This window comes from Euprymna scolopes, chromosome 34 (genome assembly GCF_053919585.1).
Source record: "Euprymna scolopes isolate OS-2025 chromosome 34, ASM5391958v1, whole genome shotgun sequence".
NCBI classification, from domain to species: Eukaryota; Metazoa; Mollusca; class Cephalopoda; order Sepiida; family Sepiolidae; genus Euprymna; species Euprymna scolopes.
Window position 1 is genome coordinate 24,350,631 of NC_136515.1, and position 27,690 is coordinate 24,378,320.

General features: G+C 34.0%; 1 protein-coding gene across 3 annotated transcripts in view; it reads left to right on the forward strand.

Moving 5' to 3' along the window:
• Positions 1 to 4,554: 4,554 nt before the first annotated feature.
• LOC145259135 (kinase D-interacting substrate of 220 kDa B-like) overlaps positions 4,555 to 27,690 on the forward strand; it is a 160,961-nt gene continuing 137,825 nt past the window's right edge. For all 3 annotated transcript variants that reach the window (XM_080116817.1, XM_080116818.1, XM_080116819.1), the window contains exon 1: positions 4,555 to 4,813. The gene's annotated coding sequence lies outside the window, so the exon portion shown is untranslated. The remainder of the gene's footprint in view (positions 4,814 to 27,690) is intronic.

The window sequence follows — 27,690 nt, forward strand, 5'->3', positions numbered from 1 at the left end:
TTTTATCTCGTATAGATTTTGCATGGAAAAATTAAAGTCTAAAATTTAGTGATAGTTTGGAAGAAGCTACGATAGTCTTTACATGAGTAAATGAAGTTCATTTAGTCCTGTAAATTTCTACGTATTTTTAACATTTGTTTTGACAACTAAGTAAAAAAAAAATCGACTTTATAAGGGTTTAATTCTTTTTTCATAAGCGATACATGTATCGTTTCTGAATTTTTGAGATGAGGATTAATTATTCGTATTATTTGGATTCATCGGAGTGTGATTTTCAAAGTTTCAGTCAATGTAACCTCCAACCTTCTTCAGGTGTATCTTGTCGAACTCAGGAATGTTTTTGTCAAATTCAGGAATTTGGACGGAATTTCAAGCGGAACACTTTATTTACTTCACGGGGGTAGTGTGCTCTTGTTCTGTCAGATATAGTCAGCTATACCTGATTTTTCAATCTCTCCATGTACTACGGCTTTTCAGTGTTCTTCTAACTATACTTTTAGTGGACGACACATCTCACCTTTGTATAGTTTTCCACATTTACATGGGATTTCATATACACAGTTCTTAGTCATGATTTTTCGGGGGGGGGATGACTCTCACAAGCTGTTTACTGAGATTTGAATCATTCTTGAATATTGTCTTGATGTCATATGGATTCGTTGAAGTTTTTCATGTGGGAACACCGAAAAGCAGTCGTACGTGGAGAGATTGAAAAATCAGGTATAGATGACCATACTTGGAAGGAAAAGGGAAACCATCTAACATTATGGGACGAAGTAAAAATCATAGACAGAGAAGAATGGTGGAAAGTAAGACGACTCAAAGAAGCAGCACATATGCTGGAGAATAAGCAATTACTAAATAGGCCTAGTATAGAATTTAATACGATATGGTAATCATTAATTATAAACAATAGATACAAGTAATAAGTAAAAAAAGCATTAATATATATATATATATATATATATATATATAGGTTTAAGGCCCCTAAAATTCATACCAGAATTTTCTGACGGAACTCGTGGCGTAGTCTTTAGAGGACTTGGAAAAATCAATTGTAAAAAGTGATATTCTTTTAAAGGTTGAAGGTTCAATCCTCAGTGTGGGCGACCAAAAAATACAATTACAAATTACTGAGGACCTCTATCTAGTCATGGCTGATGGAACAAGAACATGCTACCCCATGAAGTAAATAAAGTGTTCAGCTCGAAATTTTGTCCAACTTCCTGAATTCGACAGAAACATTCCAGAGTTCGACAAGATACACCTGAAGAAGGTCAGAGGTTACATTGACCGAAGTGTTGTGAAAATCACACTTAAGATGAAAACAGTAGTTCAGTGAATCCAAATAATACGATATAATATATATATATATATATATATATATATATATATATATATATATATATATATATATATATATTCAATAAATGTTAATGATTTTTATACCAACCGACACTCGTGTCTCATGTTTATGCAGTTAGTTATAAGTAATACGATTCGTGACACAAGGTCAGTTTAACGTGGAAGATGCAGCTCACCCTCAAAGGGGGGCACTGGATAGTTGTCAGAATAACCGCCATTGGATCTGCTGGCATTTCCCACAGCGGGCGATATTTACTTCTTTTTCAGGAAGATGTGGTGCAAGGTAAGAAAAAAGAAATCAACTCACAGGAGTAGAGGGGGTGCTCTGACTCTGCAAAAGTAGTCTGATCAGTTCCGTCGACATTTCACGGTAGGGGCGTTTCAGGCGACAGACAATAAACGAATATGGTTAATTTAGAAAGATTGCAGTCTTGGAAGAACAAGAAAGAAAAAGTCTGTTTAGGCATTTAAAGCAGTTCTATGTTGTTGTGTCCGTTATATATTATAAAATGAGGAATCATTTCTATTTAAAATCTAGCTAGTATTATGCATCTAAAATTGAAAAAAAAAAAGCGAACCGTTTTTACACATTTTTGTTCTTAGATAAACACGTCATCAGGTAAAATTATATGGCCATTTTGTCTTGTATCAGTTTATTTGCATAATTCAAGCATGTTTTTCTCAAATTTAGATACATTTTACTTATAATTAGTTTTCTACTGGATGATTTTTTTTTAATTTTTGTAATTTCGACATGACACGTAAGTGCGTGATAATGTTTTCGCCTGAAACGTGTTGGTTTTACCAATTTATACAAGTACCTAACAAAGGTCCCACCCTGCTCTTCGTGTGTTAAGAGTGGATTTCTAGAAACCAATTCTTAACATAGAGAGAGGCGTGTTACTGTTAACTATTCTGTACCTCCACCTAGATGGGGGGGGGATCATCGGAGGCTTAACAGAACCACACTCTAATCTGATATTAGAACGAACGTAATTATTATTTAACAAATGTCGCCGGTAGAATAGTACATTTATTACTATAGACAACAAACAGAAAAAGTGGTAAAGAAACAAATTATAACAAATAATTGTTACCAAAGGCAAGTTAAGTTACACACCTGGATAAGTTCTTTGTTTTAACTTATTTTAAAGCGTTTACTTAATATGAAACACAAATAGTGCCGACAGTTAGAACGACAACAAGGTGGTAGACACGAAGATCTGTGAAGTCTCGATAATCGCTCAAAACTCGAAAATAAAACAAAATACTAAACAGAAACTCACTCAATAAACGTTACGGTAAAAGTGTTTCAAATTAAATAAATGCTTTAAAATAAGGGTGCTAGTACAGAGAGTGATCCGCGCTATTTTTTAAAGCGTATTTCCAAGTTTAATTAAAGTTTTATGATATATTTTTTCAATTGTAAGGTTGAAGTATAGAATAGGTACAAAACGCCTCCCTCCCCATGTTAAGAATGGCTTGGGTTTGTATTACTGTACACATAGATTCGAAAAAGTTGTCAAAAAATAAATATATAACAAATAAATGTTATCAAAGGCAAGATAAGTTACTTTTCTACCTAATTGGATATATTTTTCGTGTTTTTATTCAATGTAACATATTTATTCAGCTCGAAAACCATACAGTGTTTACCGATGTATTGGAAAATTCAAGATGGCGCCTGACACTCTCTCTCTCTCTCTTTAACACGGTAAGTTGTGGAAAAGGTGTTATAAATAAAAAACTAGACAAAATAGTATTAAAACACACACCGAATATATGTCAACCTATGTCACGGTAACATATATTGAGCGGGTTTTTAATAGTATTTTGTCTAATATTTTATTTATAATACCTTTTCCACAACTTACCGTGTAAAAAGGGAGTCAGACGCCATCTTGAATTTTCCAATACATCGGTAAAACACTGTATGGCTTTCGAGCTGAATAAACATGTTACAATGAATAAAAACACGAAAAATATATCCAGTTTGGTAGAAAAGTAACTTATCTTGCCTTTGATAACATTTATATATTATATATTTTTTGACAACTTTTTCTAATCTGTGTACAATAATACAAACTCAATGGCTTTTTAAATAATAACATTATTTACGTCCGGATAACTCTCTGCACTGCACTAGTACCAAAATAAGTTAAAACAGGGGGGGGGGGCGGTAAATTTTTACGACGTGCCCCAGCGTATTATAAACACCTCAACGTTCCCATGTTAAGAAGGGCTTTTGGTATAAACACACACACCACAACCTCGAAAGCCGTTCTTAACATGGGGAGTTGGTGGAGGATTCCGAAAGCCGTTCTTAACATGGGGAGGTTGAAGTGTTTATAATACGTCGTAAAAATTGACCAAAAAAACTTATCCAGTTAGGTAGAAGAGTAATTGGGTTTGTATTACTGTACACATAGATTCGAAAAAGTTGTCAAAAAACAAATATATAACAAATAAATGTTATCAAAGGCAAGATAAGTTACTTTTCTACCAAACTGGATATATTTTTCGTGTTTTTATTCAATGTAACTGTTACATTGTAACATATTTATTCAGCTCGAAAAACATACAGTGTTTACCGTGGAAAATTCAAGATGGCGTCTGATTCTCTCTTTAACACGGTAAGTTTGGGAAAAGGTGTTACAAATAAAAAACTATACAAAATACTATTAAAAGCCCGCCGAATATATGTCAACCTATGTCACGGTAACATATATTGAGCGAGTTTTTTAACAGTATTTTATCTGGGTTTTTATTTATAACACCTTTTCCCAAACTTACCGTGTTAAAGAGAGAATCAGACGCCATCTTGAATTTTCCAATACATCGCCGGTAAACACTGTATGTTTTTCGAGCTGAATAAATATGTTACATTGAATAAAAACACGAAAAATATATCCAGTTTGGTAGAAAAGTAACTTATCTTGCTTTTGATAACATTTATTTGTTATATATTTGTTTTTTGACAACTTTTTCGAATCTGTGTACAGTAATACAAACCCGAGTAATTTGTCTTGCCTTCAGTAACATTTATTTATTATATATTTGTTTGCTTGTTTGTTTTACCACATTTTTGGTTTGTTGTCTATAAATGACAGTGCAGTCAGTATAAACGGTGGAAATCAAATGAACTCTCTATTTTCCTTTGGGGGGGGGGGGAACAGTATTTCTAACTTCGAAGACAGGAGAGTTCGTGTTCGTCCTCTAAACATTTGCAAGATGTAAACATAACGCTCTTTACTCCCTCGTTACGACACCTACTTGATATTTCGAAAGCAGGGAAGGAAAAACTTGTTTTTATTTACCTTTGTAGACTTGTTGTTGCCTTGTTATTGCAAGGGGATGTTGACAAACCATCGGAAAAACTCTATCAGGTTTATTATAGATCGACTACAAACCCAATAACCAAGCGACTCTAGTTTCTCTCTTCCACATGGTGAGTAAGAAAAAAAAAACATCAATTTCATTATGAGAAAGAGTTTTCTTTCTTTTTTAAAATAGTTTTTATTTATTGTTATATAGTCTGTTATAATCTACTGATTAATCGCTTCTTATTTAGAATTTAACCTTTTTTTTTATTATGTAAAAAATCACGTAAATTGATCAACTAGTTTTATTTTTAACTAAGATCAAATTTAATGAGTAAGCAAAACGGAACTGTCTCGCGTCGCCACCTTGAAAAAATAACAATGTCAGATAAGTCCACAATAATTCTAACTTGTACGATCAGACTTGTAAGTCTAACGATTTTATATTAATCGCTTAAAAGCGTTTAGAAATGGGGTACTTGATTGTACCGTGCTGAAATAATAACGTTATTATTTAGAAAGTTATTCTTAACATGGGGAAAGGAGGATATTTTTTAACTATTCTGTACTTTCACCTAACAATTATAAATAAATAAATAGATATCGTAAAACTTGAATTTAACTTGAAATTAGAAAAGAATAGTGCGATACAATAAGTGCAATAGTGCATATGCACCAAAAATTATTTTCATTAAAAAAAAACTACTTGATCAGTTTACGTGACTTTTGGAATATGGCACTTTTGTTCCATGACGTGTACGTACATCATAAACATTTTCTGTACTTATTTAGAATTAAACTTATTTAAAAAAAAAAAACACATAAAAAAAAACAGAAAAACTTGGACGAATTACGGAACGAAAATACCATATACGAAAAATCACGTAAATTTGTCTAATAGTTATTTTTGTTTTTTAATAAAATAAAAGTTTACGATTTTTAACGCTTTTACTAAATTGTGCCCATTATATAACTGATTTTGATCTCGATAGTTCAAATTGAGTTGTCTCTCCCTTATTTATGACTAATGGCCGATCAAATCGCTACGTCTCGCTTAGTAGTAAAATTTGAATTTTCTTGATTAAAAAAAAACTACTTGATCAATTTAGTTGATTTTTGGAATATGACATTTTCGTTCCGTGATGAGTATGTACAAAACATAAACATTTTTCTGTTTTTAAAATAAGTGTAATTCTAAGTAAGCACCGATTTTTCTGTAGTTTTTTTTTTAATTAGGTTGAATTTGAAATAAGAACCGAATGATCCTGACTTTTTTACCATCGCATTGACTTTATTTGACACTGCGTGAGGAGGAGCTGATTTGTTTTTTTGTTATCTCTCTTAAGAACTGACCTTGTGTTCAACATTGTCCTTGTTGGGAAGCAATTAACTAGGGACACTTCATAATGACTAGTAGATAGATCGGGTATTTCGCAGTATAAACAACAAAACGAAAAAGTGGTCTAAAAACAAATAAATGTTACTAAAGGTAAGATAACTTACTCTTCTACCTACCTCGATAAGTTTTTTGTATGTGTTTTAACTTATTTTAAACGTTTATTGACTTATAAACACAAGTAGAGCCTAGTCTTAAGTTATAACAAGGACATGAGACGGTCATCTAGAGAGTCTGGGTAGGTTTCTGCCAGTATTTTGTTTAATTTTCGATTTTTGAACAATTATCGAGATTCCTTAGATGAGTCTCTCATGTCAGCCATTTTTTCTTTTGCTTACTTAAGACTCGGCAGTACTTGTGTTTCGAAATAAATAAACGTTTTAAAATAGATTAAACACACAAAAAAAATATATCCAGGTAGGTAGAGGAGTAAGTTATCTTGTCTTTGGTAACATTTATTTGTTATTTGCTTTTTTACTACTTTTCGTTTTGTTGTCTATACTGCAAAATGACCGATTTTTTACCTTAAAAACTAACATTGTGCTCAACTTTGCCCTTGTGGAGAGGAAATAATTAACTAAGGGAACTTGGTGATGGCTAGTAGATAAATCTTTAAGTAAACTGTTGATATTCCTGCAGAATACGAACTGTGCTATTAAGTTGAAGAGAAAGTTCTTACGGATTTTTTTAAAATTTCAAATAAGTTTTCGTTATAATACCTTTACTTTATATATCATTTTAAAGAGCGTTTTTCGCACTATCTAATCGTTTAAATTACAATCGTATTAAAATAATTATGTCTTCTTTTAAGAACGTTGGATACAAGATGGAAAAAACAAATTCGCACACTTTTCTTATTTCAATTTAAGCTAGGCCGAAAAGCTGCTGAAAAAGCTTGCGATATCAACAAAGCGTTCGGCCCAGGAACTACTACTGAACGCATAGCACAATGTTATATTATTCATAAAATTTTGTAGCAACGACGAGAGTCTTGAACATGATGAACGTAGTGGTCGATCATCGGATGTTGACAACGATCAATTAAGAGCTTTAATTGAAGCCAGTCCACACACAACTGTTTTAGAACTTGCTTCTGAATTAGACTTAAGTTAAGTGGTTGGAAATCGTCGTCGTACACGTTAAGTCACTTAACGTGTACGACGACGATTTCCAACCACTTGTAAGAGATTTGAAAGACAAAAGAAAAAAATTGATAAATAGATGCCTCACAAATTGAGCGACAACCAAAAGAAACGCTGTTATGAAGTGTCATCTTCCCTTCTTTTACGCAACAAGAGCAACCCGTTTCTCGACCGGGTTATGACTTGCGATGAAAAATGGGTTATTTACGACAACCGGCGATGCTCAACTCAGTGGTTACACGCCGATGAAGCTCCACAAAACTTGACAATGTCAAAGTTGCACCAAAAGTAGGAGGCCATGCTGACTGGTGGTTTGCGGCCAGTCTCATTTTTTACGGCAGAAAAATACTGTTAATGGATAAAATGCATCAGAAACTTCGACGACAACACCCAGCCAGCATTGGTCTACAGAAAATACCCAATTCTCCTCCACAATAATGCCTGACTGCACGTTTCTAAACCGATCCTGCAGAAGTTGAACTAATTGGGATGAGTGAGTGTTGTGGTCAACCATCAAATGTTGACAATGGTCAATTAAGAGCCTTAGTTGAAGCCAATCCACGCACAACTTCGAAGACTTGCTTCTGAGTTAGACGTAACGTATACAACAATTTCCAACCACTGCAGAGATATTGGAAAGACAAAAAAACTTGATAAATGGGTGCCTCACTGCCTCACAAATTGAATGACAACCAAAAGAAACACCGTTATAAAGTGTCATCTTCCCTTCTTTTAAACAACAAGAACAACCTGTTTCTCGATCAGGTTGTGACTTGTGATGAAAAGTGGGTTCTTCACGACAACTGGCAGTGTTCAGCTCAATGGTTAGACACCGACAAAGCTCCACGACACTTCCTGAAGCCAAAATTGTACCAAACACTGACTGTTGGGTGATCTATGACTAGTCTCATTCATTACAGTATTTTAAATGCAGTGAAACCATTATGGCAGAAAAGTACTGTCAACAAATGGATGAAATGCATCAAAAACTTTGACAACACCCAACATTAGTCAACAGAAAAAACCCAATTCTCCTCCATGACAATGCATGACCACACGTTGCAAAAGTTGAACGTATTGGGCTATAAAACTCTTCCTCATCCTCCAGACCTCTCACCTACCAACTACCACTTTTCAAGCATCTCAACAACTTTCTGCATGAGAAATGCTTCAAAAACCTAAGTGATATCAAAAATGCCTTCAGCAACTTCATCGTCACCAGAACGCAAGATTTTTACATTACTGACATAAATACACTTGTTTTGCGTTGGCAAAAGTGTTGATTCTGATGGTGCTTATTTTCGATCAATAAATTTTTGTTCGAACCGAGATGTTCATATGAATTTAAAAGTTACAAACTGCAAAACTTTTCTTGTTAATCTGATATTTTTTAGATAGGATTTTCAAATTAAATTCAATTTTTATGGTGTTTGTTCAATTGTTAAGTGAAATTATAGAATAGTTTTTAAAAATTCCCATCTCTCAATGTTAAGAAGGGTTTTTTACAGAATATTTCAGCACGGTCCGTATTCTGCATGAGTACCGATACTTTTTGACATACATTTTAACATTTTTTTTATTTTATTTTTATTTATTTATTTATTTATTTTTGAAACAACAAACGTTTTGGAGAACTGGATTTCTTCACATGACCTTGTGTCTAACTTTGTTCCTGTGAGGACGAAAATGAATAGAGATATAAAGATTCGAAAGTTTGGGAGGAAAAAGAGATGCAATGCAATGCACCTAAAGAGAAGCTCAGAGGTTACATCGGCCGAAACGTTATGGAGCCAATCAACCAAATCAAGATGCAACTCGTCGTCCCAATAATTTAAACAGTGCATATTTTGGTGCTTGTTAAAATAATCGACAGATCGATTTTTTATAAATATGTCGTTTTAAGCAAAAACAACAGTATTTAGTTGTCATGTCGAAAATAGTAATATATCTAAAAAGTACAAAAATTCATCGAGGTGAAAATTATTTATAGTTAAAAGTAATTTTTATGGAAAATTGGGGGAAATTGCATTTTCCTTAGATGTAAAACACCTTGAAGATTGTGAATACAGGGAAAATGCTTATCTCCCTTTTCGACACTTTAATGTCGGACTTTGTTTTACTAAAAACACAATAGCAGTTATTAAGTGAATTTTTGGATATATTACTATTTTCGACATAACAATTAAGTGCTGTTGTTTTTGCTTAAAACCCACACATTTAAAAAAATCGATCCGTCGACTCTGTCTTAACAAGCACAAATTTTTTTTTTTAACCGTAATAAGAATCGTATTTCAGGACAAAAAAAATAAAATTTACAACTCACAATCAGTTTTATAAAATAATGTTGGTGAAAAAGACAAAAACAATGTGGAATATTTGAACCAAATGTTTTCATAAAATACTAAGATAAAAGTTTGGTACTTATGCACTGATTGCACTGCAGAATACGGACCCTACTGAAATAATAACGTTATTATTTAGAAAGCCATTCTTAAAATGAGAACTTTTTAAAAGCTATTCTGCACTTTCACCTAACAATTTAATAGACCAAAGATACCGTAAAAATTGAATTTAACTTGACATATATATATATTAGAGAGGGAGGGAGAGAGAAAGAGCGCACGCACACGGTCGATATTAATCTGCATAAGTACCTATTTGCCTTCTCATGAGAGAAAAGTTGGACACACGGTCGATTTTTAACCCCTCCAAAAACGTTTGTGTGTGATAAAAATTTAAAGTTAAAACTATTTTTGATAAGAAAAAAAAATAATATGGCCGCCAGCGATTAAACTCGATTCTCCACATTTTTTTTTGGTTTTAATTTTAAAATTTCAAATTACTATTTTCATTGTTATTTTCATAATGTTTCATCGATGTAACATTTAGGTACATCTTTGTAAACTCGGAAATGTCCACATGTACCTCTGGTGTAACGAATATAGGCACTGACTGACAATTAGTCCCAAGTGACAGCATTTTGGGGGATGACGGTTTAATCCCCGCTCTACATGCTATACTGAGAATACAATTACTTAACCCTTTTGTTCGGTCATGGCTGATGGAACAAGAACATCTACTCACTGTGTATTTAATCATTAGTAAAATAAGCAATGGATTTTTTATTCACGCCACTGGATTAAATAAAATATCCGGTTCTTATTTTTATTGATTTGAGATGCATGCGAAATATGGCAGTTTGAAATAAAATATCAAGAAAAGCAAAACTTATGTATATAGTAATACTTATTTATCAGTGAAAATCACCAAAAATTATGGAAAATAATCGAGTAGAATATTAATAATAAAAAGGCGTACTTCATCCGCGGCAAGGGAAGTGTTAATAATGCCCCCCCCTTTATTTTTACGGTGCTTATGCATCTATGTTACCACGCTATTTTTTTTTTTTAGTCCTATTTTTACGATGTTTTTGTTAAATTGTTAGTTGAAAGTACAGAACAATTGCAAAACACCCTCCCCATCCCATCGGCATGTTAAGAATGGCTTTCTAAATAATAGCGTTATTATTTTAGTGCGGTAACATAGATGCACAAGTACCATTGTTACCTACTCAAGAAGAAATTGTCTTTCAATCAAGTGAAACATTTTTTTTTCCAAAACCGATCTATAATAATGGAGTATTTTTTGATAACTACCACTTGTTACTGATTTAAAAAAAAAATTTTTTTTTTTTAAAACGACAACTATCCTTAAGTGAACATTTTCTATTTCATCATGATTTGTATTAATCGAGCTAATATTTTCACTTTGGTTGTTATATTATTCATAACGTTTTGACTTAGATCTTCTTGGGGTGCATCTTTTGAAACCATGTATGTAGGTTAAGTTGAAAAAAAAAACAACATTATTATGTACTTACGTGTCATGCAGAAACTTGTATAAATTCCAAAAATTACGAAAAATGATCTCAAGTAAAAATAGAATTTATCGAGTTTTATTGCATGTCTTAATGTGGAAGAGTTGTACGACAAATTCTGTGTGAATTCCTCCATTAAAAAAATTTTTTTTTAAATGTCCGACTGTTAGTTTTTATCATTTTTTTTTTACAAAAAATAGGTCTACCGGATAATTTTTTTTAGTTTTTGGAATTTATACTATTTCCACATTACACGTAAGTACGTGTTTTCACATGCAACGCATTTGTTTCAACATCCACTATTCTGCACAAGCAGTAAGTTTTTGTCGATTTAAAATTTCATTTTGAAAATGAACGATTGTTTTTGGAATATTTTATTTGTAACACCAACGGCCTTTACCCTCTATAAATGGATTCAATCTGTCAACGAGTTTATAAATACCTCGTTTGTGAAATTTAAGTTTTTATGTGAATTCAATTTCCTCTCGTGAGGTTAACCTAAAGCAGTTTAAATTGTTTTGGGTGAAAATCCAGAGTTCAACGCAATTAAAAACCATAAATGTAGAAAAAAATTTTATACCTGTCACAAAACGAAAATATCATATTCCAAAAATCACCTAAATTGATCAAATAATTTTTTTTTTTTTTTTTTTTTTTTTTTTTTTTTTGACTAAAAAAATCCAAAGGAGGAAAGAAAAAGTAATGGGTATCCATTACTTTTTTTCCAAATATTGAATACAAGGTAACTATATCAATTAATCGACAAGTAAATTTTATTGGTTACAAGGATTTAACTATCGAAGGTTTTAATATTATTTTGATTTTAATGTAACTATATGTGACTTTGTCTGTTCGTGATAAGTGAATTTATAAGCAATAAATCTAGTTTATCTAGATTACCAATACATTAATAAGATTAAGAACAATAACTTGAACATAAGTTAAATGACAACATAACAAATACTGAATTAAAAGAGAGAATATAAGTAATTTAGTGATTTACCTTTTCCGAACAATTCAGACGATTCCATTCCCCTAGAGTATTCTCTTGACTCACCCCAACACAGTCAAAATGATACGAATTGTCACGGGCATCACAGCAAACCATGGGAAATGATCCGTCATTTGCGACGGAACCAGTCGGACAGAAAAAGGGACCACCTTCTTCCATAAATTCTGTAGAAGATGGCACAGAAGCGGCTTTTAAATCTATGTTTTAAAGAATAAACTTGTTGGCAACCATCATCTTAATACAGAGGCCAAACTAACTTTACCATCGTTCCCATTGATGAGCCTAAGTACTTTGCCTAGACTCCAAAAGGGTTGGGTTTTATTTGGGGATTTAATTAAAACGATTTCTCTCACCGACACCATCTGAAGGCTATTTCCCATTACATTGGCATCAACCTTTCTCAAGGACAACAAGTAATCATTGTGTCATATCTTTCGAAATTTTTCAATATCTTTCCCATACTGATCACGTGTGGGAATAAAAATCCAATGATGACTTAAAAAAACTAAGTTTTGATGAAAATCTTTCGCCCCAGCACTATGATTAAAATTAACTCAACCACAGTAGGATCATATCTAGTCTTTAATAAGAATTACGATTAGTCCTGAAAAATTGCGTTTTATTTTATTTTATTTTTTTTTATAGGTTAGTAAAAACCAATCACTGCACGTATCTTTTAATTTTTTAATTTGCTTTTTTTAATTCAGCTATCTTCACTTCATCATACAAAGACAGTTTGGCATTTTCATTGATTCCAATGGAATCTAAGGAAAGAAAATTTTTTATTCCGAATTCTACAGAAGATTCTTATAAAAACGGACCAAGTGGAGCCGAGTGAGGGATGATAGGATTTAATACGCTATCCACTAAATACAAAGAGCAAGCGGGTAATGATTAACAAACTTGATCAAAGGGAGGCAACTCCTGAATTCCTTTATTTGATTTAGGCTTCAAAAAATTGCACCCATCCCCAAAAGGAATAACTCTATTTGAAATTTTTCCAGTGGTCCCATTAGGACATTTAACCACATGGAAATTTTTTATTCACTGAATTAAGTCAAGATCAACAAGACCACATAGTACATTGTGATTTAGATCTTTATATCCTTGACAGATGAAAATCTGCCTCCGTTATGTTAGACGTAATCTCGTCAAATTTGTCAACTTGAAATTTCAAGTTAAGGCTGTCTGTGAAAAAGGCAGCAAAAGGAAAGGGTTTCTGTTGACCCAATTTTATGGAGACATCGAGTTCTTGAAGATCCATCGACCTCGATCCAATAAATGTATTCAAAAGCATTATGACAGGTCTAGGTTCTAATTTTTCACTAGATTTCAGTTCCTGCAAAATAGTCTGGGAGAAAAAGGAATTTTGACACCCAGTGTCCAAAATGCAATGGAAAAACACTGGGGGTCCTTTACCTTTCAAGGATACTCTGATGACAGGAATATATAATTTTCTTCATCAGATAAGGAAGTCCTTCCAACAAAGGATTTTGATGTCTTGAGGTACAAGGCACATTACAGAAAAATGAGTTCTTAACTCACACGTAGCGCATGGGTAAGGGAATCCCTTCTTCCCCTTGCATTCTTGTTCCGAGTGACTACCAAGACACTTAATACATAATTGAAACTCTTTGGCTCTTAAAACCTTCGAATTGTAGGAAGAATATTTGGAGCAGTCTTTAATATTATGATCTACCAATTTACAAAATTTATACTGATCACCAGTATTATCGAGAAGTTTTAGGGAATTCCAGCTCTTTTTATGATTAACTGTTTTATTAATTGAGCTGGCCACCATATTGTGTTGAACTTCAAAGAAGGAGAAGAAAAAAATGGCGGTTTGGGTGGGAACCTTTACCACTGTTTTGTATTCAAAGGTGCTGCCTGTCAAAAAATTTAGACATAATGGATAAAAACAAAGGATAGCATTCTTTTGTTCTTGATATTATTTCCCTTCTAACATTTATAGGGAACTTGCAGAACAATATATGGGCAACCATGGTCCCAGAAGTGGAAGCCTTGGAAAAAAGTCCATTCTGAAAGTCTATTTTAACCTGTTCAACAAAAGTTTTAATCCTGTTAAGTTGTAATTCTGTTATCTGCACCGCCTGAGGAATTATCTCCTCCAATATTTGATTTTTGATAAGGAAAGGATTCAGAAATTTTTCCTTTAAACAATTCAAAACGATAATATAACTGTCTGAGGTGACATCCATATTATAGATTAGGTCATAAACCTTCCCTTCAACTTAGATTTAAGGAGAATTTATCCTCCTTTTCCTAATTCGTGGTACAGAAATCAAATCTTCTGAGAAAAGTTTTAAATTCAAACTTCTCGGCCAAAGGAGACCCACTAAAATTTGGATGTGCCAATCCAACCTTAAAGGCTGGAGAGAGAGGGATTTTTTAACCTCGTAACCAGACTTCAACTCATGTAATATTCCCCTAATATTGGAAGAAAATATCTTGGAATCTTGACAGAACTTCAACCTCTTCTCCTGGGGGAATTTTAAAATAAGTTGGTCGAAAAAAATCATCCAATTCTTTTAATCACCTTTCTACGTCCGCTGCTCTTGACTCAACCGAAGACAGTGAGGAATTTTCGTTCACTCATTCCACCGTGTTTAAAACAGAATATTTTTTAGCCTAAATCCGGGCAAACAAGTCTTTAGCAGCTGACATAATGAAAATACACATCACGTAAACAGGAATAAATGTTAAATATAGACAATGGAAATTATCGCAAAAGAAGAATGGCAATAAAAAAGCTTTTCAAAACAAAGCCCGTCAACATGTAAAATATAAGAACGAGAAAATTAAAAGGGAGGGAATAAAATTTAATTCCGGGAAATTGAATCAAATTATTTTAAATTTCAAACAAACAAGACAGTCAATAATAATTTGAGAGAAAAATTTTTTTTTTTTTAAGAGTAACAACTCTGCATCTGTAAATATTTAATTGCAGTTCCGCACCAAATATCTGCTTAGCTGATAAAGAATCTCAACTTTCAAGATGGCGTTGTGACCACATGTGGGAATAAAAATCCAATGATGACTTAAAAAACTAAGTTTTGATGAAAATCTTTCGCCCCAGCACTATGATTAAAATTAAATCAACCACAGTAGGATCATATCTAGTCTTTAATAAGAATTACGATTAGTCCTGAAAAAATTGCCTTTTCTTTTTTTTCTTTTTTTTTTTTTTTTTTTTAGTTCTGTAAAAAGTAATTACTGCACATATCACAATTAGAGCGCAAATCAAATTAATAATATTGATTTGCGATATAAACTACAAGTGCAAACTAAATTAATAAAAAAAAATTCACAAGTTTTTAAGCACAAAACAAATTAATAGTATAGAATTTGCAAATAAACCCAATGTGGAAAACCAAATGAAATTATCGATTTTTGCAAAATAAACTATGTAAGAAATTTAATCATACATAATTTAGAACTTGGCAGATAAATTGACACAACGAATGAAAGGCAAACTTACTCGGTATGATGAAAAAACCAGTCATCTTCATTTAGGAGTTGCAAAAATCATTGCATCTTTTTGCATCTCTGTTGAGTTTGATAGTTAACTTTGTAAGAAGTGTTAGTTGAATCTCTACTGAGTAGAGTTTAGAGTTCTTGGTAAGGTTCCAGCAGAAGACAGTTCCACAGGCGTGCAGTTCTAAGAAAGAAGCTTTGTTCATGGAATCTACGTTTAGGTTTAGGCACAGATAAAGAGCGGGGGAAATTATTGATAGTGGTTTCAACTAGACGAGTGTTTTTCATGAAAGTTTGGCGAGGGGTGACCATAGATTACCTAACCCATTTTCTCTTTTGTTTTAATGTACTAAGATTTTAATAAAAGTGGGGAAATTTCACTTTAATGAATAAATTGCATTTTATACGATGTTTTGGAGTTAAAATTAATTTAGCATTACATATTAATAGAGAAAGATACACATTTTAACACTTTTAAAATTAGTACATCAACTTATTATTAATATGGCGTCCTATACGAAATAAGCCAATATCACCAGCATATTTCCTCATTTAGAAAATGTTTTTCTTAAAATTTCATGCATAATAGTACATACATCGCCTACATTGATTTTATTTATTTATTTATTTATTTTACTTAAGGTTATCAAAGCCTGAAAGCTAGGATAAGTAGTTAATAAGTGTTAAGTGATTGTGAGACAACACTGTAATGATCAGTAACGCTGGAACTTGAGTAGGGTTTAATTATTTAAGAAGACGGCTCTGCAGGAACTTATTTACATTAGATTTGAAAATAACCATGTTATAGTCAGCTGGGAAACAGCTTCATGGTATTGTGTTCCACAGATGGACAGTTCCAGGAGAAAAATTTTGTTCGTGGAATTTTTGTTTAGTTTTATACACAGATAGAGAATTTTTTTAAATATTTTTATCGCTTTTTTGGAAAAATCTTAAGCCACCTCTAATCTAAATCGTTACCATTTTTATATTCGATGTATTTTCTATGGAAAAAAAACGCATCTCAATTTTTTTTTTTTTTTTTTTTTTTTTTCAACGATATGGGGGCAATGGGTGAAAATTTGCAACCTCGTTTTTTTATTATTTTTGTTTGTTTGTTTAACGATCTCTCAAATCAACTACTTGACGCATTTTAAATAGAAAAACAGATTAGTTTTTTTTTTCTTTTCTTTCAATTAATGAGAAAACCTGGAAACATGTTCTTGAACGTTGCCTCATTTTCTGCTTCTTAAGTTAAAATTACTGAGTTCAAAATGCTTAGAGGTCAGTTTTGAGTTAAGCTTTAACCCAGACCCTAACCACAACATATTTGCGTGTGAAAGTACTTTCCTTTCATAAATGAACTGTATTGCTTGACTCATACAAATAGAAATACATTTTAAAATAAAATAAACATTCGGTAATCTTGCAGTATACTTAACAACCAAAAAATAAATTTTTTAAATTATAACTCATTACATTCACTAAACTCGTTAAACTCATTAAAATTAAATTTTCGGTTTTTGTCCTGAATTTCCCTATGTTAAAAAAACAAAAATAAAGGAAAATCTTTATGATGTACGTACCCGTGATGAAACGAAAACATCATATTCCAAAAATCATGTAAATTGATCAAGTAGTTTTATTTTTATAAAAATAAATCATTTTTATGTGATTAATGGGAATTTGTAGTTTCTTCTTTCGAACTGCTAGACTTTGTAATTCTCTCCCAGTCTCTTGCTCCCTGACTGTACTGACATGCAGAAGTTCAAGTGTAATGTGAACAGCATCTTGCTGCTTAACTCCTTACATAGTGTCCCTGTAGATATGGTCCCACCTAGTATCCCCTTATGTCCAAGTGACATTGAATCCTTAGTCATCACTGATATGTCCTGCAAAAGTGGTATTCTGGTGAAGAAACTATCAATAAAAGAAAAACAGACAACTAAAGCCGTAGGGACAATCCAAAACTTTAGGGTTGGAAGAATGTTTGAGGAAGAAGGAATAGTAATCAAAAGAATAGGACAGGTCATCTATATATATAAAAGCGAAAATGTGTATGTATGTATGTTCGTTTTTTGTGTATGTCTGCAAAAGGCTTTTTTCTGGCGGGTTCTCAAGGCCGTCGCTCATTCTTAAAACTTTTTGTATCACGTCAAACAACGACGGGGGGCGCCTATCCATTTAATTTGCCCGACTTTGAAAAGCTAAATATTTTACATTCTTGGATCATCGCGTGTGAATTCGGCTTTTTTGTATAATAAAAGCGAAACTAATTCGGAGCTACGGTCGCGATCGCCGGGAAGGTCCAAAAGCAATCAGCTTTGATCAAGGCAGAGTTTCTCCTTATATCAGACAATTGCTATTCAATTTGGACAATCCCCTTTAAATAGGGAGCTGGTTTCCCCCCACCCATCATCTTGGGGAAACCAAAACTGCCCTTTTGACAGAGGCTTTTCACGAGATCAGTATCGTTTTGAAACTCAACCCTTTGGACAACAAATATCGAAAAATTGGTCAAAAACATTAATTCCTTCACCCTCAACTGGGCACTTTTCTGCAGGGAGGGGTCGCTTTTTCTGCTGATATTTTCGAAAATCATCGCCTTTTTTCGATTGTCTAGCCTTAATTTAAACTTACGTTACTTCAACACCTTTTTTTTTTTTTTTTTTTCACGTTCTTTTCCTCCTTCGCTGTATGGATTTGAGCCTGCCTACCTACTACCACTTTTTTTTTGCTCAACACACATCTCCAAACACCCAGGCAACGCCGGGCACCCAAGCTAGTATATGGCATAAAAGGAAAAATATTTTCTGTGCAAAAGACATCGGAATCAATTGAGATCAAGGCATATTACAGAGGTCACGAAAAATACTGAAGAGATTCCAATGGAAGTCCTATATTACTCATTTGAAATTCCTGTCTTGATAAATCAATATTCTCCAATGAAGGTGCCCTGAACTCAAGGCCAGAAATACCATGGCAAGAAAGGTTGAATAAAAAAAAGAATGAGAAAAAAAAGTGAATAAATTATGTGCAGACCCTAAAAAGAAGATATTAAAGTTAAATTTCACAGGAAAAGTTAGTTCAGGCAGAGGTGATGTAATGAATATGAGGACATCCGGGTCTTTCCTCCTTGCAAGATTGTGATTGGCTGATTAAGCCATAAGTACCGACTGGTGGGGCCACCTAGGGAGAAATGTCGAAAGGTATGCAAGCCTCATGCTAGGAACACCAGCTGTAACAACAACACTCATTCAGTATGGCAACTTACCTGATTATCGTTAGAACCCTACTCTGTTACATCCAATGATATATATTCCTTTCGCAGGACATATCATACAGCCTCCTATTTTTTAACTCGAAAAGTTGAAGAGCTACAAATACGAGTGTGGTAATATTAAAATGAGTGACTTTTTTGTGCTCCAAAATTCATTTTTCTACATAGTCAGCATCATTTTTCTACATAGTCAGCATCATTTTTCTACATAGTCAGCATCATTTTTCTACATAGTCAGCATCATTTTTCTACATAGTCAGCATCATTTTTAATGCACTTTTGCCAGCGATGAACCAGAGCCTTGGTGCTTCGGTTGTAAAAATCCGCGCCTGCCAAAACAATCCTTTTTTTTTTTTTTTTTCATAGCTATGATTATGACATTGTTGTTGGAGAGATGCTGCCCATATAATGCGTCCTTCAGAGGTTCGAACAAGTGGAGGTCTGATGGTGCCAGGTCAGGACTATACAGTGGACAAGATTGCACTGTCCAGCCAAACTTTGTTAGACATTCCGTAATTTTCAAACTTGTGTGTGGCCTTGCATTGTCATGTTGCATTTTTTTCTTTTCTCTGGCCTTACATGGGCAATCCAGGCCTTCAGCTTTGTCAACATTTCAACATAACAGTCAGAGTTAACAGTCAACCCTCAAGAAATTCAGGAGGATGGCACCCGAAACCCTAACCCTTCCTCTCCCAAAAGTCGGTGCACACTACTTTACCTGCAGATGTCTGCGTTTTTAACTTCTTTACTGAGGAGTGTGAGTAGTGCCATTCAGTTAACTGCCGTTTGGACTCTGATTCATAATGGTGACACTACGCCTCATCAGCAGTGATGATGTCCAAGAATCTGTCACTTTCGGCTTCGTACTGATTTAACAAGTCCTGACAGACATCCTGTTGATGGTCCTCTTCATCCTGCATGAGCATTCATGAAACTCACCTTAATATTACCACACTCGTATTTTTGCTGTATCTTAAGTATGATAATATCGTTTCCAATTTACTAGATGTAAAAGAAATCAATTTCACAAACGACCTTATGTTTGCTTAGCCTGTAAAATGCCAGCAGAAAATGTTGAAAAGAAAAGACAAGTATAATTTCGTAGGTCGTTCATTGGTGAACGTGTGCCATTAATTTGCATATGTGCACAAATTTGTGGCTTAGTGGGGGATGCCCTTTTCTCTACCCTGCAACCTCTCTCCCACAGAAGAGACGTTGCGAGCCTATCCTTGTTTTATCGTTATTTCCATGGCAGGTGCTCGTCTGAACTCCAATCTCTGGTCCCCCCCTCGCCAATCTTTCATGAAAAACACCCATCTAGCTGAATCCACTGTGAAAAATTTCCTCCACTCTTTATCTGTGCCTAAATCAAAACGTGGATTCCATGAACAAAGCTTCTTTCTTAGAACTGCACGCCTGTGGAACTCTTTTCCGTCTGCCTGCTTCCCACCTGACTACAACTTGGATATCTTCAAGTCGAACGTTAACAAATTCCTAATGAACCGCCCCCTTAAGTAAACACTTCATCAAATCTCCACACTAACGTACTGTACTTGCAATAACCCTTATCCCTGAGTGGCTTCCGGGCCTTGATAAGTGATGACCACCGTGTAAAAAAAAAAAAAAAAAAAAAAAATTGGTAACTGTTAAATGGGATTAATTCTAAAGCAGGGGTTGAGTGGGTTTTTTTTTGTTGGGCAGCTTAGAACGAGAATGAACGGTGGAAGATAATATCGAATACACGAGGATTTGTTGTGAGTTGAGAGAAGAAAAGAAAGAAAAAACTTTCATGCGTTGTGTCAACAAGAGGATTGTTTGACACTGCCATTTTTTTTTTATTTTTTGTATTCCTTTTCCATTTTATATAATACCCACATTCAACTCTACATGCATCTCCACATTACCAAAAGCTCCCTAATTGGGGCTGCACTGTTGGATTCACTTTAAGTTCCTACCTAGAACTTTTAGAAACAAAAAAACATTAAAATTAGATTTTTATGAATTTTGCTTTTTAATAAAATTGTTAAGATCTATTACTAGACGTTTTGACCTATTAAAAACGGGCAAAGGCATGTGAAATTTGTCTGCAAAACATGAAGAACAAAATTAAAAACACCTGTTTCTTTGGGTACAATTCACATTGACATCAGAGATTGTTGCAGAGATTATCATAGGTTGTTTTTATTATTGTATTTACATTTTCTTCATTGAAATTACTATATAATAATTACAGTGGACCCCCAACATACGAGCTACCCGAGTTATGAGAGATACAAGATGGCTTCAGAGCAAAAATCCAAGTTACGAGTTTCCAAATGCAACCGCTAGGTGGTCGAGTGTGTTGTGTTTCACTACGTCTCCTTAATGGTGCCATTTTAATTCGAGATACGAGCTTCATCCGGGAACAAATTAATCTTGTATGTCAGGAGTCATCTGTATTTTCTTTCAAGAGGTTTTCTTTTTTTTCTAGCGTTTTAAAATTTAATCAGCGCTCTGCATATTCCGGCAGTTTATGTAAGCTGCTGGAATATGCTGGCACAACATCCACAGAAAAACGGGTTGTTTTCTGCATAAGTACTCAATCTTTTAACTGCGCTAATTAGGGTTCGGAATTTTTGAGATGACGGTTGATAATTTGTATTATTTGAACTACTCTTCAATGACGGTTGATAATTTGTATTATTTGAACTACTCTTCAATGACGGTTGATAATTTGTATTATTTGAACTACTCTTCAATGACGGTTGATAATTTGTATTATTTGAACTACTCTTCTCAATTTGTAATGTTATTCGCACAAGATTTCTCGTCTGATGTAATCTCTGACCTTCTTCAAGTGCGTCTTGTTGTACTCTGGAATCTGTACAGAATTTGGAATTATTTAATGCCTGGTGGTAGAATGCTCTCATTCCATCAACTATGACTTGGTACAAGACAAGTAATTCTACTTGGTTATGGCTGACAAAACTATTGATTAAATAAAAGATTATATTCAAAATTCCATACAGATTCTCAAATTCAACAAAATACATAAAAGTTTTGAAGTTACAGCGGCCGAAATATTGATATAATCTTAAAATGATCAGTTAAATAGTTAGGAGTGAATCCTATATATATATATAAATATATAAACACTAGCAGGACTCCTGTTCCAGCATTGCATGGTATGAAATATAAAAGAATGATTTATCTACAAAAAAGATAACCATAAAATATTTCATTTTTCAAAGTACAAAAAATATTTTCAAAGTGAAAAAAAAAAAAAACATTCAATTGAAAACCAGTTTGATATTCTCATGTGTTAATAAAAGAAAATTGTTGAAAACAAATTATTAATTACCTCCCCACCACTTAATACAAAATATTTTAAGTGTTATAGTGGGTTAGTGGGTGATCGATCACTGTGTGTGAATTTTTTTGTGCTTCTACAGAATTTGAACCGAACCATGCAGATTTTTGCTGAATTATAAATAACTTCCATTCAAATTTTGTTGAATATTTAAAAAAACAAAAAAAAGTATTCTACAGGGTGGAACGATAAAATTGTCGTCCTAGAAAAGACAACGTGATTCCATTTCCATTTGATGAAAACCACTTTTTTTTTTTTTTTTTTTTTGTTGCAGACCATCTACTTGTTGGCCGGTTGGGTACAAATTCCAAGAGCGATAGGAGTTTTCTATCATGTCTGAAAATGACACAATATTCAACGAGCGAGATCAGAGATGCACCACTGTATAACTCATACCCTCTACTGATTCAAGTTATGACAAAAGGACCATTGCCAGCACCTTCAAAATGCAAATCCGGATAGGTCAATGTTTGAGGGCACAGCTTAACACATCAGATGACCCACGGTTACGGTCTTTGGTGTGGTTTCAAGTGAGGGCCACATCATGCCACCTCACATTTTCGAGTCTGCCTAAAAGTCAACAGCAAAGTGTACCTGGATGTGCTGAAGAGTGTGGTGATCCCCTGGTACAATCAGGTGCCCATTGGCAGACTCTGGATACTGGCAGCAGGACTCTGCGCCAGCTCACAAGTCCAAAGAGATGCAAGCTTTGCTTCAGAAGGAGTGCTACAACTTTGTACCCCTCTCTCACTGACGTCCCTCTTTCCCTGACCTGAAGCCGCTGGACTATTTCGTTTTGTCATACGTTGAGAACATCACCAACATGACCTCCCACAACACCAAAACCAGCCTGATTGTATTCACCAAGCTCCCGCCGGTGCTTGTGGAAAAAGCATGTTCCCAGTTCCAGGCCCATATCAAGGCGGTGATTGAGGCTGAAGGCAACTACATTGAATAGATGTGAACTTTACTACATAATCGTTGCCTAAATTGATTTTTTTTTTTTCGAAAAGGTTTTAAAATAAAGCTGTAGTATTGTTTTCTTTAGGGTGACAACTTTATCATTCCATCCTGGATAAACTCCAATTTTCAAATTCCAATTTCAAAACTGGAAGCCATCACCAATTTGATTGTTTCTGTATTACCATAAAAAATAACATTAAAACTATTACAATATAACAAGTTTCAGTGTAAATGTGAAATGCTGAAATATGACTGAAAAATATAGTCGCTGTCTTTATAAAAACGATGAAGAGTTTAATTACAGAAAAACAATTATTTCTATATTATTTTTATCTTGGTCTCTTTGTCTGCCCATTCCACATTTTCTCGGAAACTACTTTGGATGGACCTTTTTTGTGATAAGGTGCAGCGAACTAAGTATTATAATATCCATTTGATGCACAGTTAAGGATTAATAAGGATTAGTATTTAATGAGAAAACATGCATTCCAAGTCAATAGGCTATAACTTTTGCCTGTTTTTAACATGCAAAAAAGTCTAGTAACTACATATTTCTTGATTAAAAGAAAGAGTTTTGAATTTCAGTTATCGTTCCTCCATAGCTTTTTCTTGGCTCGTTTTTATAAAGATAGCGACTATATTTTTTATGATCTAGTATTAGGTGTTTCACAGTTACAGAAAGCTTGCTATAATTCTAAACTTAGTGCGATTAATTTGTATATCTATAAAAGTGAGAATGTGTGTGTGAGGACAATTCTCAACCTATATACTCAACAAACTTTTTATCTAAAGACTTGAAATTTGGTATATAGACTATTCAGGTATGTGGAAAAATTTTAATCAGTTTTCATCCGGAAAAAAGGGTTGCTAAGAGGTCAAAACTGAAAAATTGGTATGTGGGAGTCATTGAATTTTTATCTGTTAACTGTTTCACGAATGCGCATATGTGAATTGTTCACATGACAGGTTACTTATGCCAAGCATAAGTAGGTTTGGAAACGCTTTTTAAATAGCATATCAAGCTGGCCTAATGGTTATCGCACTTGATTCACTGTCTTTAGATTTTGTTTTCGATCTCAGTTCGAGTATCTTGTTTTACTTAAAAGAAATGAACTGTTTAGAAAAAGAACAATACTCTCATAAGATCTGTTTCTTTTCGTTTTTTTTTTTTTAGTAGTTCATTTTTTAAAAGGAATTTAAGGTTACGTTTAATACAGTATTTCTGTTTATAATAAATGAGAATTCTGCATTAATTAGAATATATTTATACATATTTTATGACCGGGAAACGCCGGGCAGCCTGCTAGTATTTAATGTTTATGATAATTGTTTCGTGTTTTTAAAAACAGGATGTAATTAAAGAAGATAAGTTGCTTGTGAATTATGCAGATGACCTAGTTTTAATCGTTTTACCTGTACAGAAAGGTTGCTATAATTTTGAACTTGGTGTCAGTAATCTGTGTTATATTGTCTCTTTGTCTGTCTCTTCCACTTGGAAACTATTGGGCTGATCTGATTGAAATTTTGTATCAACCTTCGTTATGATAAGGTGCTGCTAACTAAGTATTATGGTATCCATTCAATGCACAGTTAAAGATTAATACCTTCGAAATAATTCTATACGATATGGAGAAGTAAAGCCGAGATAATAGTTTGGGCCATCCTTATATTGTCAGGTGGACGTATGCAGTCTTACAAAAGACTTATGTTGTCATTCATCTTGTTTTTCCAAAACAAAAACATTATAAATAAATTCATATCTTCATGACAATATCTAAAATATTTAAGTTTGTTTTTAAATGTGAAACAAATAATATTTTAAAACAATGGAAAAACTTTGATTCTAATAGTTTCGTCCCTCAAACTGCTAGACTTTGGAATTTCCTCCCGTGTCTCTGCTTCCATGGCTGTACTGACATGCAGAAGTTCAAGTCTAGTATGAACAGATGCCTTGCTGCTCGACTCCCTACATGTCAGATTGGTCCCAAATATTAGCCCTTTACATCCAAGTGGCACTGTGTTTTGTTTGGGGTGAAATAATATATATATATATATATATATATAGAGAGAGAGAGAGAGAGAGAGAGAGAGAGTTCTTCATATACAGTACTGTTTTGTTGTATCACTACACCCATTGAGTTGACAGTCGGCACTTCTACCCACAGGACCACAAATCGGTGCCTGCAAATGTCTCTCATCAAGTAATAATCTATTAAATAAGCACTTATCCATTTCTTCACAGTGCTCAAACTGCTAGTTTGTTTACAAACTAGACTAGCACCTTTCTCCAGCCGGGGATTGAACTTATAACTATCAAGTTGACAGACAGCAGCTCTACCCACTATATATATATTTATATATCTATATCTATATATATAAAAGGCAAAATGTGTGTGATCATTTTGTGTATGTCTTCAAAAGGCTTCTTTCGCACACTGTCCCGGGTTCGTTACTATCGTTTACAACTGTTTATATACCCCCCTATATCATAATATGTAGGATTTGGGAACGCGGGTCGTCTAGATTTATTTATGTCGACTTTTATGAGATTCACGCTATTTCGCTCTGTCCCCTGTTTGTCCTACATTTTAGTATAAATACGGTGAAAAACGTTGTGTTCTCGGCTTTCGCGCTGCTTTCCCCCCCTTCCCACCATCATCTGGGGGTGGGGGAAGTGAAAACTAAAAATAACGATGACCTCATTTAGCGTCTTCCTGTCAATCAAACCTCTTTTACTAGCTTTATAAGCCTTAACTTAACACACTAATCAATTACCCTCACTCGTGGTCGAGACCGTTAAGTCGTTGGCATTGGTTTCCACCTCCGCGTCAAGGCTTCCGGGCTCAATCCCTCCTCCCAACCAAACGTTTTTTTTTTTATTACTTCGCTTATTCTTTAGTTTACCCTCCCCCCATACACAGGTTTATTTATGCCATTTTTTTTCCGTTTTGGGTTTTTTTTTTTTTTTTTTTTTTACATCGTCTTTTTTATAATATTTAAGCAGGATTATTAATTACCCCCCCCCCAATACATACACCTACAAACACCCGGGCAACGCCGGGTACCCCCCCCCCCCGCTAGTATATATATAAAAGGCAAAATGTGTGTGTGTTTGTGTATGTTTCTATGTCTCGCAAAAATTTTCGACACATGCAACGGTTCCTGACCAGATTGGAATCGTTTTGAAGCTCGGTATCTTGGACGACAAATATCGAAAAATTGGCCCAAAACATTAATTCCTTCACCCTCAACTGGGAAGTTTTGTACAAGGAGGGGTCACTTTTTGGCCAACATTTTTGCAAAGTCATCATACATGTTTGCAATGACTAGCCTTAATTTGAACGGTAGCGATGTCGTATGTCATGGTGGCCGCGAGGGTTAAGCAGTTTGCTTTTTTTCACTTTCTTTTCCTCCCTCCTGTTACACGTTCGAGCTTTTCTGCCTGCTTACTCCATTCCCCCCCCCCCGCTTTTTTCCTTATTTCAAGGCTTATGTAACAGGATTTTTTCCTTTTAAAACAAAAACTGAATTATCTTACCGTTCGCTAAAACCTTTTTTTTTTCACACCTTTCTCCACCTAGGCAGCGTCTATTTTTTTCTGGTTGTATTGACTCCTTGCTACACCACCTTTCCAGACCCAGGCAACGCCGGGAACCCTGCTAGTATATATATATATATAGAGAGAGAGAGAGAGAGATTTATGACTAAATAAAAAATAAAGTCAGATGTAGTCAAAATTGGATAATACGGCAACCTAACATCCCCTTCCTTGATAATCTAAAGCTATTAATTGCCTAATGTGTAAAAATAAAATTTAAAAATCAATAAAGTCTGAAAATTTTATTTTTAAATTCAATAAAAAAAAAACATTAATCAATAATTCTTTCAGCCATTTTTTCATACGATATTACTAAAATTGGTCAGTATTGTTTTTAAAACTATCGACACTAATTACATTTTCATTATCTTCATCCTCGTCTTCCTACTATTCATTTTGACATCTGCTTTGCATGTTGGCATATGTTGGACGGCTTTTAGAAATTGACTTTCAAACTAACCTATCTTTGGCCAGGTCTTTATTTATCCCTCTTTCTCTTACCCATTTTATCATTTTATCGCTTCATCTTCTGTTTTCTTGGCCTTTTCCTGTGAACTGAATCTGCTACCTCAACTGTTCTACATTTACTAATCCAAAAACTTCCGTCCATTCATTTATTGTAGTCATACCATATTCTTCTGCATTCATCTGTCTATACTGTCCAGATTCAGTCTTCCTCTGAAGTCATCAGATCTAAGCCTCTCATTAAGATTTACATTACACATTCATCATATCATTTTCATCGTATTGGTCCCCCCCAACAAAGAAAGGATTGGACCTAGTAATTCACTTCCGTTCATCCGTTTGTTTGTTCACACTTTTCTCAATAACCATGCCTTGGATTTTTTTGAAAACATTAGTCATGGTGAAAGTAAATTTTTACCAGAACAGATTTT